The sequence below is a fragment of the Anomaloglossus baeobatrachus genome, chromosome 3, assembly GCF_048569485.1.
Source record: "Anomaloglossus baeobatrachus isolate aAnoBae1 chromosome 3, aAnoBae1.hap1, whole genome shotgun sequence".
Classification (NCBI taxonomy): domain Eukaryota; kingdom Metazoa; phylum Chordata; class Amphibia; order Anura; family Aromobatidae; genus Anomaloglossus; species Anomaloglossus baeobatrachus.
Genome location: NC_134355.1, coordinates 225,391,689 through 225,408,574, shown reverse-complemented (window position 1 = coordinate 225,408,574; position 16,886 = coordinate 225,391,689). Strand labels below are relative to the sequence as shown.

Below are 16,886 nucleotides of genomic sequence, written 5' to 3'. Positions count from 1 at the left end.
AGTAAAAGTTAAAATCTCGTAAAGGTACCAAGTAAAAAAGTAAAAAAAAAAATCATAATGTTAAAGAAAATCACAAAACAAAGAACAAAAAAGTAAAAACAAATTATCCAAAAAAAAGAAAAACACATGGAACCATTCACTATTGAAGGATTGCCCGGATAACCTTGTTCTGTGGATCCAAGATCTAAGCAGGGACTACCAGTAGCCACCACATGTAGAATAGTAGAAAATTAAAGAGGAAAAAGTCTAGCTCAAGATCCTCCAGATAAGGTAAAAAATAACTTTTATTAAACCATTAAAAATTGGCAAAATACACGGGCAATGAGGTACTGACTCTCTTGGTGGTAGATCAACAGAGACAACGCGTTTCCACGTTCAGTCGCCTTCCTCAGGTCTTAGTAGCCAAATTTTAGAAATGATTTTAAAACATATCAAACATTGGGCCTTAACAACAGATAAGATTTTATCCTTCGCTATTTACTCCCTCCTGTTCGTCTTGTTGGTGAGTCTGTTTTTTTTCCTATTTATCAAATGTTATAAACTTGCACATATGGGAGTAATTGGAATGTTTATAATATTTTTATGTATTTTTTATATTTATTTTGCTATGGAATGAGTTTTGTATGTTCATATGCTTAATTTGGTCAATAACTGCCTAAAGTACCGTAATATCGTTATATTTTTGTATTAAGTATGTTATATATATTTATATCTCATTGATGATTACTATCTTTCATAGGTTTTGCATATGTATGTCTGTGTAACATGTTTCAATATGTAATTATTTAGTTTTTGTCCATTTTAAAGGATCGTTTTGCATATATATGTGTGTGTGTATATATATATATAGGATATGGTTACTTGGCTCCCCTAGTGGGAACTTTGTATATTGTGATTTCTTGTCACTCCCTTTCCTGATTATTCAGCTGTTTGATTAAAGAGGGAGAGGTTTTTTAATGTTTGCTATGTTTTAAATTTTTTTGTAAAATTTGCCTGGTAAGACCTGAGGAAGGCGACTGAATTGCAAAACGTGTTGTCTCTATTAATCTACCACCTATACAGTCAGTAACTCATTGTCCGTGTATTTTGCCAATTTTTATTGGTTTAATAAAAGTTATGTATTATCTTATCTGGAGGATCTTGTGCTGGACTTTTTCCTCTTCCATTTTCTGCTAAGAAAATAATATATCAATACAGTGAAGAAAATAAGTATTTGTCCCTTGCTAATTTTGTAAGTTTGCCCAATGACAAAGACATGAACAGTCTATTATTATAAGGGTAGGTAATTTTAACAGGGAGAGATAGAATATCCAAAGTAAAATCCAGAAAATCCCAATGTAATAATTATATAAATTTAGGAGGAATTTTGGTCCATTCCTCTTTGCAGATCATCTCTAAATCATTAAGATTTTGAGGCTGTCCCTTGGCAACTCGGAGATTCAGCTCCCTTCCATAAGTTTTCTATGAGATTAAGGCTAGGCCACTCCATGGCCTTAATATTCTTATTTTTGAGCCACTCCTTTGTTGCCTTAGCTGTATATTTTGAGTCATTGTTCTGCTGGAAGACCCAGCCATGGCCCATTTTTATTGTCCTGTCAGAGGCAAGGAGGTTGTCACTCAGGATTTTACGGTACATGGCTCCATCCATTGTCCCATTGGTGCAGTGAAGTAGTCCTGTGCCCATAGCAGAGAAACACCCCAAAACATAATGTTTCCACCTCCATGCTTGACAGTGGGGACGGTGTTCTTTGGGTCATAGGCAGCATTTCTCTTCCTCCAAACACAGCGAGTTAAGGCCAAAGAGCTTGATTTTTGCCTCATCTGACTATAACACCTTCTCTCAATCACTCTCAGAATCATCCAGGTGTTCATTGGGAAACTTCAAACGGCCCTGCACATGATCCTTCTTGAGCAGTGAGACTTTGCGGGCACTGCAGGATTTTAAGCCATTACGGCATAATGTCTTACCAATGGTTTTCTTGGTGACAGTGGTCCCAGCTGCCTTGAAATCATTAACAAGTCCCCCCTGTGTAGTTTTAGGCTGATCTCTCACCTTCTTCATGATCCTGGATACACTACAAGGTGAGATTTTGCTTGGTGCCCCTGTTCAATGTGGATTGACACTCATTTTGTATTTCTTCCATTTTCTTACTATTGCACCAGCGGTTGTCTCCTTCTCACTCAGCGTCTTACTTATGGTTTTGTAGCCCATTCCAGCCTTGTGCAGATCTATGATCTTGTTCGTGACATATTTAAAAAGATCTTTGGTCTTGCCCATGTTGTAGAGGTTAGAGTCTGACTGATTAATTGAGTGTGTGGACAGGAGCCGTTTTTATAGGTGACAATATAAGACAGCTGTCTTAAATGCAGGTAACGAATTGATTAGGAGCACCTAAGTGGTCTGTAGGACCCAGAAGGCTTAATGGTTGGTAGGGGATCAAATACTTACTTCTCTCTACAAAATGCAAATAATTTTATATAATTTATACATTGCGATTTTCTGGATTTTATTTTTGATATTCTATCTCTCACTGTTAAAATTAACCTACCCTTAAAGCGCACCAATCACCAGGATTTTCCTATGTAACCTAAAGCCAGTGCTATAATGACACTATCATGCTTCATGCAGATTGTATACATACCTTTAGGTGTCAGCTAGAATGTATAGGTTTTAAAATCCAAGCAAGTAAAGTTTGTAAAATTAGCAGCTTGTTGAGTGACAGCAGCTTTGGATCAGATAATAGCTGGGGTGGGTATTCAAAGTTATTCCCTCCCCCTGTTATTTACACCAATTCTTTCTATTATTGAATCAATTTACTTTTTGGCTAGAAGGACCTGTGCTGAGGTCACATCCATGTGACAAGAAGGGGCGGGGCCTCAGCCAACAAAGCTGATACCAGGAACCAACAATTTTCTGTTGGTTGAGGCTCCGACCATTCTGGTCATATGAGTATGACCTATAATCTGATCCAAAGTGACTGTCACTCAACAAGCTGCTAATTTTACAAACTTTACTTTCTTGGATTTTAAAACCTATACATCCGAGCTGACAACTAAAGGTACGGTGGGTACAGAAAGTATTCAGACCTCTTTAAATTTTTCACTCTTTGTTTCATTGCAGCCATTTGATGAATTCAATAAAGTTCATTTGTTTTCTCATTAATGTACACTCTGCACCCCATCTTGACATGAAAAAAACAGAAATGTAGACATTTTTGCAAATATATTAAACAAGAAAAACTGAAAGATCACATGGTCATAAGTATTCAGACCCTTTGCTCAGACACTCATATTTAAGTCACATGCTGTCCATTTCCTTGTGATCCTCCATGAGATGGTTCTACTCCTTCATTGGAGTCCAGCTGTGTTTAATTAAACTGACAGCACTTGATTTGGGAAGGCACACACCTGTCTATATAAGACCTCACAGGTCACAGTGCATGTCAAACCAAATGAGAATCATGAGGTCAAAGTGTGACGCCCTGGCCGGGCCAGGTAGTTACAAATAGGCCCCTACGTTACACCTTTCCCTCACAGGCAACAGCAGCCACACATTGTAAACCAAGTCACCACCCCCAGGGCCTGATGGACACACCAGGGGGCGGAAGCAGGTGGTTGGAGGATGCCCACCTAGGAGTCTAGACAGCCTGGGGCGGGAAAACACAGTTCAGTGCAGTTTTGAAGTTCAAGTGGAGAGGAGTGAAGTCAGGCCTGTGTGTCAGGCCTGAAGCAATCTGACAGGTACCAGGATAGGAGCCCTGGTGCCACTGACTAGGAGGCAGATGGCGGTCTCCGTCTACAGAAGCCGGGAAGACGTCTCAGTGGAACCGAGGTGGACCGGGACAGGGTAGTGGCCCGCCGGTACTGACCCGGGGAACCGACTCGGAAACCGGAGCACCAGGGGGGGTACTCAGACCCTGAAACTAGGCCCAGAAGCTACTGGAACTAGTTAATTAACTGATTGCGGCCAGGACTCGAGGTCCTGTCCCACCCAAAGTCCCGGCTGAAGGCAACAGCCCACCGAGGGGGTTAGAAGGCCACCGCCAGGGCTCAGAGATCCCACGGGGCAGCGTCTGCGGGCAAGGGCTCCTTAGGCCACATCCAGCCGGGAGCGGACTCCTGAAGTTGCAAGCACAGGCAGTCTACAATCACACAAAGGTGCAGGAGAAAGACAGAGACCACCAGCCAGGTGGGGAAACCAGAACGCAGCCGGCTGCGGGCACCGACCACCATCACCTTGGTTTACCAGAGACTCGAGTGTTTCATTCTAATAGTGAGTACACCAGTACCCTCTACGGTTGCCCATCTCCCTGCACCAAAGCCCAACGGGTCCCGGGGCCACCATCCCTGCCCACGGAGGGGTTAACAACTTGCTGCACAACATCTCCCCCGGGTGCCCCGTAACAGCAGCAGTGGTGTCCAACCTCACCACACACCGTGGGTGGCATCACGAACTATATACGGCTCAGCCCGTAAATATACGTCCCTACACCAACCCCCATTTTATTTGGAGTGTCCGCAGCACCCCTGGGTCCGGAGACCCTCGTGCCACCCATCAGAAAGCCCGGACCCGAGCAGCGGCAGGCTGGTGGGCACGGGGGGCGGCACACCCCGAAACTTGGCGTCACAAACAGGATACTTTACCAATCCACTTACCTTGTGGAAGTGCGCCTTGTGCTGAAGTCAGCGGTGATCCGTTGCAAAAATCCCAGAAGTCGCCATCTTGTTGACATTTTGGGCAAGAAAAATTCCCGCCCAGCAGCTTCTTCCCCGCTGAAAGGGCGCGAAAGCCAAAGCCCCGCCCCTTGGGAACACGGCCGGAAAGCGAGGCCGGAAGTCGAAAAAAGAAACTTACCGGCCTGAAAGAGGAGTGCCAAGAGAAGACCAAGGGGGAGATGTGGATGAATGTCGGCGCCAAGTGAGGTCGGAGGAGCGGCACCCGCCACCTGAGTGGCGGGGCTCGGAAGTGGCAGAGGCAGAGTGGCGCCGGCCGCTGGAGCGGCGGCGTCTGTGAGTGGAGCAGTCGGTGAGGAAGATGCAGCTCCCGCTCTGGTCGCAGGAATGATGGATCCCTTGGCTCCGGTGGTGACTCCGAGTGTAGCAGCTGGCGGTGACCTGCCTGCCACAGGAAGGATGTCGGCTCTGGTAGTCTTCCCGGCCGCAGCAGGAGCGATGCCTGGCTCAGGAGACCCATTACCCGCCAGCTCGGAATCGGAGGAGACAGTTGAAGGCCGCCCCGGGGTTGACACCTCAGTAGCAGCATACATCCAGCGATGCGGTGGGAATGGCTATCGGATGGCCCTGTCGACCTGTACCTACTGTATGCTGGAGGCGTAGGAAGCAGATACAGGGTCCACCTCCGAGGATGAGGATCCGGTTGCTAAAGGAGATGTGATGGTGCCCATATGCCGGCACTGCGAGCTGCCCGGGCACTTTGCCAGTATGTGCCCCGGGAAGGCTCGGCCTTAAAGGGGCCAGAGTCTGCTACAAGCTTTAAAGTTAAAATTCCCGTTGGGACCCTGTTGATGTTCCCGTTTTAATCCCATTAACAAAGACATGGCTGAGAACTTGCAGGCCAACCCAAAAACTATTGGGTTTTGTAAATAGCCCCAGACGACCCTTTTCACCATGCCACAGTCTCCGGAGAGGCTGGTTGGAGGAAGGGCCTGCGGCAGAGCCGGCCGAGGTCCCATCACCATGGAAACCGGTGACTACCCTCCGGGTCAGGGGTCCCCTGGACGTGGGGCCTCTGAGAGAGACTGCCGGATAAGGAACTTATTACCCGCCCCTTGTGGGCAACACCCGGACCCGAACCCACTTCCTGGACTGGGGAAAAGGGGTGCGCACCATTGCTTAGCGGTGGCACTAGGGTTAGGTTTTTTTGGGTGGGCTAAGGTGAAAAGGACCCGGTCCCATCCCGTCCCAGTTAATAAAAATGTTATGCAACGTTTAAGTAACCTGCCTCCCGTTAAGGGAAGAACTATAAATATTCATAATGTAAATAATGTTATTATGCTTGTAAACCTGTTTTATCTTTTCCAGTTAAACAAACATAAACCGGTGGTGGTCGGAGAGCCCGCGGACGGTCTGTGTTTAACCAAGGGGGAGTGTGATGCCCTGGCCGGGCCAGGTAGTCACAAATAGGCACCTACATTACACCTTTCCCTCACAGGCAACAGCAGCCACACATTGTAAACCTAGTCACCACCCCCAGGGCCTGATGGACACACAAGGGGGCAGAACCAGGCGGTTGGAGGACGCCCACCTAGGAGTCTAGAAAGCCTGGGGCGGGAAAACACAGTTCAGTGCAGTTTTGAAGTTCAAGTGGAGAGGAGTGAAGTCAGGCCTGTGTGTCAGGCCTGAAGCAATCTGATAGGTACCAGGGTAGGAGTCCTGGTGCCACTGGCTAGGAGGCAGATAGCGATCTCTGTCTGCAGGAGCCGGGAAGATGGCTCGGTGGAACCGAGGTGGACCGGGACAGGGTAGTGGCCCGCCGGTACTGACCCGGGGAACCGACTCGGAAACCGGGGCACCAGGGGGTGTACTCAGACCCTGAAACTAGGCCCAGAAGCTACTGGAACTAGTTAATTAACTGATTACGGCCAGGACTCGAGGTCCTGTCCCACCCAAAGTCCCGACTGAAGGCAACAGCCCATCGAGGGGAATAGAAGGCCACCGCCAAGGCTCAGAGATCCCACAGGCCAGCGTCTGCGGGCAAGGGCTCCTTAGGCCACATCCAGCCGGGAGCGGACTCCTGAAGTTGCAAGCACAGGCAGTCCACAATCACACAAAGGTGCAGGAGAAAGACAGAGACCACCAGCCGGGTGGGGGAACCAGAACGCAGCTGGCTGTGGGCACCGACCACCATCACCTTGGTTTACCAGAGACTCGAGTGTTTCATTCTAATAGTGAGTACACCAGTAGACTCTGCGGTCACCCATCTCCCTGCACCAAAGCCCAACAGGTCCTGGGGCCACCATCCCAGCCCACGGAGGGGTTAACAACTTGCTGCACAACATCTCTCCCGGGTGCCTCGTAACAGCAGTGGTGGTGTCCTACCTCACCACACACCGTGGGTGGCGTCACCAACTATATACGGCTCAGCCCGTAAATATACGTCCCTACACCAACCCCCATTTTATTTGGAGTGTCCGCAGGACCCCCGGGTCCGGAGACCCTTGAGCCACCCACCAGAAGGCCCGGACCCGAGCAGCGGCAGGCTGCTGGGTACAGGGGCGGCACAAAAGGAACTGCCCAAGGAGCTCAAAGACAAAATTGTGGCAAGGCATAGATATGGTAAAGGTTACAAAAGAATTTCAGCTGTACTCATGGCTCCTAAGAGCACAGTGGCCTCCATAATCCTTAAATGGAAGAAGCTTGGGACCACCAGAACTCTTCCTAGACCTGGCTGTCCAGCCAAACTGAGCAATCGTGGGAGAAGAGCCTTGGTGAGAGAGGTAAAGAAGAACCTCAAGATCACTGTGGCTGAGCTCCAGATATGCAGTAGGGAGATGGCAGAATGTTCCACAAAGTCAACTATCACTGCAGCCTTCCACCAGTCAGGCCTTTATGGCAGAGTGGCCCAACGGAAGCCTCTCCTTAGTGCAAGACATATGAAAACCTGCATTGAGTTTGATAAAAAACACATGAAGAACTCCCAGACTATGAGAAATAAGATTCTCTGGTCTGATGAGACGAAGCTAGAACTTTTTGGTGATAATTCTAAGCGGTATGTCTGGAGAAAACCAAATACTGCTCAATACAATCCCAGCAGTGAAACATATTCGTGGAACATCATGTTATGAGGGTGTTTTTCAGCTGCAGGGACAGGACAACTGGTTGCAATTGAAGGAAAGATGAATGTGGCCAAGTACAGAGATATCCTGGAAGAAAACCTCTTCCAGAGTTCTCTGGACCTCATATTTGGCTAAAGGTTTACCTTTCAACAAGACAATGACCCTAAGCACACAGCTAAAATAACAAAGGAGTGGCTTCAGAACAACTCTGTGACCATTCTTGACTGGCCCAGCCAAATCCCTGACCTACACCCAATTGAGCATTTTTGGAGAGACCTGAAAATGGTTGTCCACCAACGTTCACCATCTAACCTGACGGAAATGGAGAGCGTCTGCAAAGAAGAATGGCAGAGGATCCCTAAATTCTGGTGTGAAAAACTTGTTACACCATTTCCAAGAAGACTCATGGCTGCAGTAGCTCAAAAGGGTGCTTCTACTCAATACTGAGCAAAGGGTCTGAATACTAATGACCATGTGATATTTCAGTTTTTCTTGTTTAATAAATTTTACAAAATTGCTACATTTCTGTTTGTTTTCTGTCAAGATGGGGTGCAGAGTGTACATTAATGAGAAAAAAATGAACTTTTTTGAATTTACCAACTGGCTACAATGAAACAAAGAGTGAAAAATTTAAAGGGGTCTGAATACTTTCCATACCCACTGTATGCAAAGAATGAGACTGATTGTGCCAGTATAGCAGTGGCTTTAGGTTATATAGGAAAATCCTGGTGATGGGTGCCCTTTAAAACTATAGACTGTTCATGTCTTTGTCAGTGGGCAAACTTACAAATCAGCAAGGGATTAAATAATTATTTCCTTCATTGTAGATACATATATTTATGTAAAAATAAACAAAAATAGTACACATACAAGTCCTTCTCAATAAATGAGAATATCCTGAAAAAGTTAATTTATTTCAGTAATTCAATACAAAAAGGGAAACACATATATTATATAGAGTCATTACAGAGTGATCTATTTCAAGTGTTTATTTATGTTAATGTTGATGATTATGGCTTATAGCCAATGAAAACCCAAAAGTCATTATCTCAGAAAATTAGAATATTATATAAGACCAACTGAAAAAATTATTTTAAACTCAGAAATGTTGGCCTACTGAAGAGTATGTACAGTAAATGCACTCAATACTTGGTTGGGGCTACTTTTATATGAATTACTGCATCAATGCAGCGTGGCATGGAGGCTATCAGCCTGTGGCACTGCTGAGGTGTTATGCAGGGGTGGGATTCAGCCGGTTCTGTCCGGTTCGGGCGATCCGGTTGTTAAAATAGCAGCCGGTTCCCCGAACCAGCAAGAAACAGCTCTGGCTGTATTCACTTGTGTTAGTGTCTTTAAGACACTAGCACAACTGAAACCCCGTACCTAAGTGCCGCACTTCCGCGTTCAGTGGAGCCTTTCTGCTCCCTGACCTGGAGTGCAGCGACGCACTGACGCTGCAGAGGTCATGGCAGTGTGAGGAGGTAGCTCCTCCTGCTGCTGCCTGTCAGTTTGCCTGCAGAGTGCCACGGAGGAAGGAAGACAGAGGAGCAGCCACCGGTGCTCAGAGCAGGTAAGCGCTCAGTGAGCCGAAGATGCAGGGATAGGGGCCACATAAGATGACAGTTATATGGGGAGGGGAGGCCGCATAAAGATGGGAACTATATGAGGAGAGGAGGCCGCATAAAGATGGGAACTATATGGGGAGAGGAGGCCGCATAAGATGGGAGCTATATGGGGAGAGGAGGCCACATAAGATGGGAACTATATGGGGAGAGGAGGCCACATAGATGGAAACTATATGGGGAGGGGAAGCCGCATAAGATGGCAGCTATATGGGGAGAGGAGGCCACATAGATGGGAACTATATGGGGAGAGGAGGCCACATAGATGGGAACTATATGGGGAGAGGAGGCTGCATAGATTGGAGCTATATGGGGAGAGGAGGCTGAATAGATGGGAGCTATATGGGGAGAGGAGGCCGCATAGATGGGAACTATATGGGGAGAGGAGGCTGCATAGATGGGAACTATATGGGGAGAGGAGGCTGCATAGATGGGAGCTATATGAGGAGAGGAGGCAACATAAGATGGGAGCTATATGGGGAGAGGAGGCCGCATAGATGAGAGCTATATGGGGAGATGAGGCCACATACGATGGGAGCTATATGAGGAGAGGAGGCTGCATAGATGGGAACTATATGGGGAGAGGAGGACGCATAGATGAGAGCTATATGGGGAGAGGAGGCCACATAGATGGGAACTATATGGGGAGAGGAGGCTGCATAGATGGGAGCTATATGGGGAGAGGAGGCTGCATAGATGGGAACTATATGGGGAGAGGAGGCTGCATAGATGGGAGCTATACGGGGAGAGGAGGCCACATAAGATGGGAGCTATATGGGGAGAGGAGGCTGCATAGATGGGAGCTATATGGGGAGACGAGGCCACATAAGATGGGAGACATATGGGGAGAGGAGGCTGCATAGATGGGAACTATATGGGGAGAGGAGGCCGCATAGATGAGAGCTATATGGGGAGAGGAGGCCACATAGATGGGAACTATATGGGGAGAGGAGGCTGCATAGATGGGAGCTATATGGGGAGAGGAGGCCGCATAGATGGGAACTATATGGGGAGAGGAGGCCGCATATATGGGAGCTACAGTTAGGTCCAGAAATATTTGGACAGTAGTGACACAATTTTCGCGAGTTGGGCTCTGCATGCCACCACATTTGATTTGAAATGAAACCTCTACAACAGAATTCAAGTGCAGATTGTAACGTTTAATTTGAAGGTTTGAACAAAAATATCTGATAGAAATTGTAGGAATTGTACACATTTCTTTACAAACACTCCACATTTTAGGAGGTCAAAAGTAATTGGACAAATAAACCAAACCAAAACAAAATATTTTTATTTTCAATATTTTGTTGCGAATCCTTTGGCGGCAATCACTGCCTTAAGTCTGGAACCCATGGACATCACCAAACGCTGGGTTTCCTCCTTCTTAATGCTTTGCCAGGCCTTTACAGCCGCAGCCTTCAGGTCTTGCTTGTTTGTGGGTCTTTCCGTCTTAAGTCTGGATTTGAGCAAGTGAAATGCATGCTCAATTGGGTTAAGATCTGGTGATTGACTTGGCCATTGCAGAATGTTCCACTTTTTTGCACTCATGAACTCCTGGGTAGCTTTGGCTGTATGCTTGGGGTCATTGTCCATCTGTACTATGAAGCGCCGCCCGATCAACTTTGCGGCATTTGGCTGAATCTGGGCTGAAAGTATATCCCGGTACACTTCAGAATTCATCCGGCTACTCTTGTCTGCTGTTATGTCATCAATAAACACAAGTGACCCAGTGCCATTGAAAGCCATGCATGCCCATGCCATCACGTTGCCTCCACCATGTTTTACAGAGGATGTGGTGTGCCTTGGATCATGTGCCGTTCCCTTTCTTCTCCAAACTTTTTTCTTCCCATCATTCTGGTACAGGTTGATCTTTGTCTCATCTGTCCATAGAATACTTTTCCAGAACTGAGCTGGCTTCATGAGGTGTTTTTCAGCAAATTTAACTCTGGCCTGTCTATTTTTGGAATTGATGAATGGTTTGCATCTAGATGTGAACCCTTTGTATTTACTTTCATGGAGTCTTCTCTTTACTGTTGACTTAGAGACAGATACACCTACTTCACTGAGAGTTTTCTGGACTTCAGTTGATGTTGTGAACGGGTTCTTCTTCACCAAAGAAAGTATGCGGCGATCATCCACCACTGTTGTCATCCGTGGACGCCCAGGCCTTTTTGAGTTTCCAAGCTCACCAGTCAATTCCTTTTTTCTCAGAATGTACCCGACTGTTGATTTTGCTACTCCAAGCATGTCTGCTATCTCTCTGATGGATTTTTTTTTTTTTTTCAGCCTCAGGATGTTCTGCTTCACCTCAATTGAGAGTTCCTTAGACCGCATGTTGTCTGGTCACAGCAACAGCTTCCAAATGCAAAACCACACACCCGTAATCAACCCCAGACCTTTTAACTACTTCATTGATTACAGGTTAACGAGGGAGATGCCTTCAGAGTTAGTTGCAGCCCTTAGAGTCCCTTGTCCAATTACTTTTGGTCCCTTGAAAAAGAGGAGGCTATGCATTACAGAGCTATGATTCCTAAACCCTTTCTCCGATTTGGATGTGAAAACTCTCATATTGCAGCTGGGAGTGTGCACTTTCAGCCCATATTATATATAATTGTATTTCTGAACATGTTTTTGTAAACAGCTAAAATAACAAAACTTGTGTCACTGTCCAAATATTTCTGGACCTAACTGTATATGGGGAGAGGAGCACATAGGATAAGATCTGCTGGGAAAAGAAGCCATGATGGGATCTGCAGGGGAAAGAGGCCATAATGAGATGGGATCCGTAGGGGGAAAGGAGCCACATGGGATGGGATCTGTAGTGGGAAAGGGGCCATTATGGGATGGGATCTGCAGGGGAAAGAGGCCATAATGAGATGGGATCCGTAGGGGGAAAGGAGCCACATGGGATGGGATCTGTAGTGGGAAAGGGGCCATTATGGGATGGGATCTGCAGGGGAAAGAGACCACATAGGATGAGATCTGTGTGGGGAAGGTCGTCCTGTTAAGCCCAGCCATAAGTTTTCAGTGATGCAATCTAATTGTGCATCTACCTTAACCCTGTCTGCATCCAAATCATGAGTCATTTGATAGCAGCATGCATACTATTCTTCCATACAGCCAGAGAAATTACACGGATCTACATAGAAGATACATGACTGGTTTAATACGGAAGTTGACAAACATTTAAAAGGAATTATTGGCTAGGGGCCAAGAATACGTAACACGTCTCCTATTGGATAAAGTAAAATAGCTTATTCTGTAATATACAGTAAACTGTAATGTATAATGCATTTCCTCATTTAAATTAAGCTATGTCAGCATGATTCACTTGTCACATGAAAGTCCAGACTGTCTGAGTATTGTGATGTCTGAATGCAGTTAAAACACCATCTTAAATCCTGTTTTTTGGATATCTTCATATAACTCATAATAGTTCATAATCTTATCCATAACAGTCCGTTCCAATTTTAGCAGGGCTCCTTTAGTAATAATTTTTAAAAATTGTAGAAAAACCATTTTAATACAATAAGACTGACAGTGACTGGAACAACTGGTGCTGGACAAGAGAGTGAAGTGAATACACACAGTGATCCAAACACCAATTAAAACCAGAAAAATGTTGAGGCCAATATAATTCATGTGTTTATGGCGCCAACATATTTCAATACACAGGGGAACGGGAGACGTTCACCCTATATAAACAACACAGGATGGGTAGGGAGATCTTGTGCACAAATGGCTATTTTGGCACCGCTAATAAGCTGGATAATTGCTGGGTATATGCATAGTTGTGGAATTGCAGTGATTGGCCGGCCCGCAGAGCGTGACCGAGCCTTTATACCGGCGGGCGCGCTGTGCTCTGCTCACAGCCATCCAGACAGTCAGTGCAGGGAGAGTGTCGCTGCTTCAGGGAAAGGTTTGCGGCCCTTTATAGCTATTTCCGTAGCAGGGCTGCAAACAGTGTGACCAGAAGTCCTTCTCAGGACTATTATAGTTGTATACAGGCAGGCAGGGTATAGCCAGGTCGGAGTACAGTAGCAGAGTTGCTGTATACAGGCAGGGTATAGCCAGGTCGGAATACAGGCTAGTGACCAGAAGAGTCCTTGTCAGGACTATTGTAGCAGTATACAGGCAGGCAGGCAGGCAGGCAGGGTATATAGCCATTCCTAGTGGTGACCGTATACCAGCCTTCATCATATCTGGGGCTGGTGTACACAGTCTAAAACAGTCCAGATAGTGTCAGACTTCTCAGTAATTGTCGCTCCTAAAAACCTGTTAGGTTCTTATTGCGTCCGTGCTTGCATTTAAAAACCGCACGTGTGTGCCTGTCGGTGGCAGCGTACAGGTGCACTTGTGTGCATTTTTCACAAACTATTATATAACGCACAAGTGTAGTGTATAATACACGTCAGTCAGCAGTGGCTGATAGTGTCAGACTTTTCAGTAATTGTCGCTCCTAAAAACCTGTTAGGTTCTTATTGCGTCCGTGCTTGCATTTAAAAACCGCACGTGTGTGCCTGTCGGTGGCAGCGTACAGGTGCACTTGTGTGCATTTTTCACAAACTATTATATAACGCACAAGTGTAGTGTATAATACACGTCAGTCAGCAGTGGCTGATAGTGTCAGACTTCTCAGTAATTGTCGCGCCTAAAAACCTGTTAGGTTCTTATTGCGTCCGTGCTTGCATTTAAAAACCGCACGTGTGTGCCTGTCGGTGGCAGCGTACAGGTGCACTTGTGTGCATTTTTCACAAACTATTATATAACGCACAAGTGTAGTGTATAATACACGTCAGTCAGCAGTGGCTGATAGTGTCAGACTTCTCAGTAATTGTCGCTCCTAAAAACCTGTTAGGTTCTTATTGTGTCCGTGCTTGCATTTAAAAACCGCACGTGTGTGCCTGTCGGTGGCAGCGTACAGGTGCACTTGTGTGCATTTTTCACAAACTATTATATAACGCACAAGTGTAGTGTATAATACACGTCAGTCAGCAGTGGCTGATAGTGTCAGACTTCTCAGTAATTGTCGCTCCTAAAAACCTGTTAGGTTCTTATTGCGTCCGTGCTTGCATTTAAAAACCGCACGTGTGTGCCTGTCGGTGGCAGCGTACAGGTGCACTTGTGTGCATTTTTCACAAACTATTATATAACGCACAAGTGTAGTGTATAATACACGTCAGTCAGCAGTGGCTGATAGTGTCAGACTTCTCAGTAATTGTCGCACCTAAAAACCTGTTAGGTTCTTATTGCGTCCGTGCTTGCATTTAAAAAACGCACGTGTGTGCCTGTCGGTGGCAGCGTACAGGTGCACTTGTGTGCATTTTTCACAAACTATTATATAACGCACAAGTGTAGTGTATAATACACGTCAGTCAGCAGTGGCTGATAGTGTCAGACTTCTCAGTAATTGTCGCTCCTAAAAACCTGTTAGGTTCTTATTGCGTCCGTGCTTGCATGTAAAAACCGCACGTGTGTGCCTGTCGGTGGCAGCGTACAGGTGCACTTGTGTGCATTTTTCACAAACTATTATATAACGCACAAGTCTAGTGTATAATACACGTCAGTCAGCAGTGGCTGATAGTGTCAGACTTCTCAGTAATTGTCGCTCCTAAAAACCTGTTAGGTTCTTATTGCGTCCGTGCTTGCATTTAAAAACCGCACGTGTGTGCCTGTCGGTGGCAGCGTACAGGTGCACTTGTGTGCATTTTTCACAAACTATTATATAACGCACAAGTGTAGTGTATAATACACGTCAGTCAGCAGTGGCTGATAGTGTCAGACTTCTCAGTAATTGTCGCTCCTAAAAACCTGTTAGGTTCTTATTGCGTCCGTGCTTGCATTTAAAAACCGCACGTGTGTGCCTGTCGGTGGCAGCGTACAGGTGCACTTGTGTGCATTTTTCACAAACTATTATATAACGCACAAGTGTAGTGTATAATACACGTCAGTCAGCAGTGGCTGATAGTGTCAGACTTCTCAGTAATTGTCGCTCCTAAAAACCTGTTAGGTTCTTATTGCGTCCGTGCTTGCATTTAAAAACCGCACGTGTGTGCCTGTCGGTGGCAGCGTACGGCTCCATATTGTCCCTGGATAGAGATGTGCATGAGGGCCTCAAAACATTGTTCCCATTGCAAAGGAGCGGGTCTCCTGTCGTTGTAATGCCCATTCTGAAAGAATGGGCGAAAAAATTTACCACTGGGGGTATACCTGAAACAACGGCCTAACTATTGTAACGGTCATCATGATGGCGCATGAGGAGAAGGAGGAGCAGTCCAGCGATTAGCCAAAGTCCAGAAGTGTGTTAACATGGGTGAGTGGAGGTACATGGCAAAATCCCTTTACAAACTTTAAATTCCGCTGTCATTTGCTGGTGGTGTGGTGAAGTCTGGCCCAATCCAACCCTTGTTCATCTTGATCAGAGTCAGCCTGTCAGCATTTACAGTTGACAGGCAGGTGCGTTTATCTGTAATGATTCCACCTGCGGCACTAAAAACACGCTCTGACAAAACGCTAGCGGCAGGGCAGGCCAGGACTTCCAAGGCGTAGAGAGCCAATTCATGCCACGTGTCCAGCTTGGATACCCATTAATTGTAAGGCACAGAGGAATGTCGGAGTACAGTTGTTTGATCTGCAAGGTACTCCTTGAGCATCTGGGCAAACTTAGGATTTCTTGTGGCACTACCCCGCACCTCAGGGGCTGTGGTATGTGAGGGGCTGAGAAAACTGTCCCACATCTTAAAGACTGTTCCCCTACCTCTGGCGGATTGGACTTGTGCCCCTCTCGGCTGTACGCCTTGGTTGTCCACTGATTCCTGACCTATGCCGCTAGCGTTTTGTGAGGGGAATGCTTTGCCTACTTCCGTGACTATGGCCTTCTGGAACTGCTGCATTTTTCCAGACCTCTCCGCCTCGGGAATAAGAGACATAAAGTTCTCCTTTTAGCGTGGGTCTAACAGTGTTACCAACCAGTAATGATTGTCGGCCAAGATGTTCTTAACGCGAGGGTCACGAGACAGGCAGCTTACCATAAAGTCAGCCATGTGTGCCAGACTCTTAACAGCCATCACTTCAGTATCCTGACCAACACGATGACTGAACATGCTGTCCTCCTCCTCCTCCTCCTCCTCCTCATCATCTACCCTGTCCTCTGGCCAGCCACGCTGAACCGAGGATATGACTGCATGTCATATCCTCAATTTGGCCAGAGAGTTGCTCCATGTCTTCATCCTCCTCCTCGTCATAATCCTCCACTGCACGTTGTGATGAGACGAGGCTGGGCTGTGTGTTATCACCCACACCCACTACTGTTTCTTGCTCAAACTCATCGCGCTCCGCCTGCAATGCATCATGGTTGTTTTTTGAGCAGAGACCATTTTAGAAGGCAGAGAAGCGGTATGGTGATGCTAATAATGTCGTCATCGCCGCTCACCATCTTGGTGGAGTCCTCAAAGTTTTGGCGGATGGT

General features: G+C 46.4%; 1 protein-coding gene across 2 annotated transcripts in view; it reads right to left on the bottom strand.

Annotated features, from left to right (window-relative positions):
- The window catches only part of FMN2 (formin 2), a 2,161,480-nt gene that overhangs the window by 855,569 nt on the left and 1,289,025 nt on the right, over positions 1 to 16,886 (bottom strand). The gene's annotated exons all lie outside the window — the stretch shown is intronic.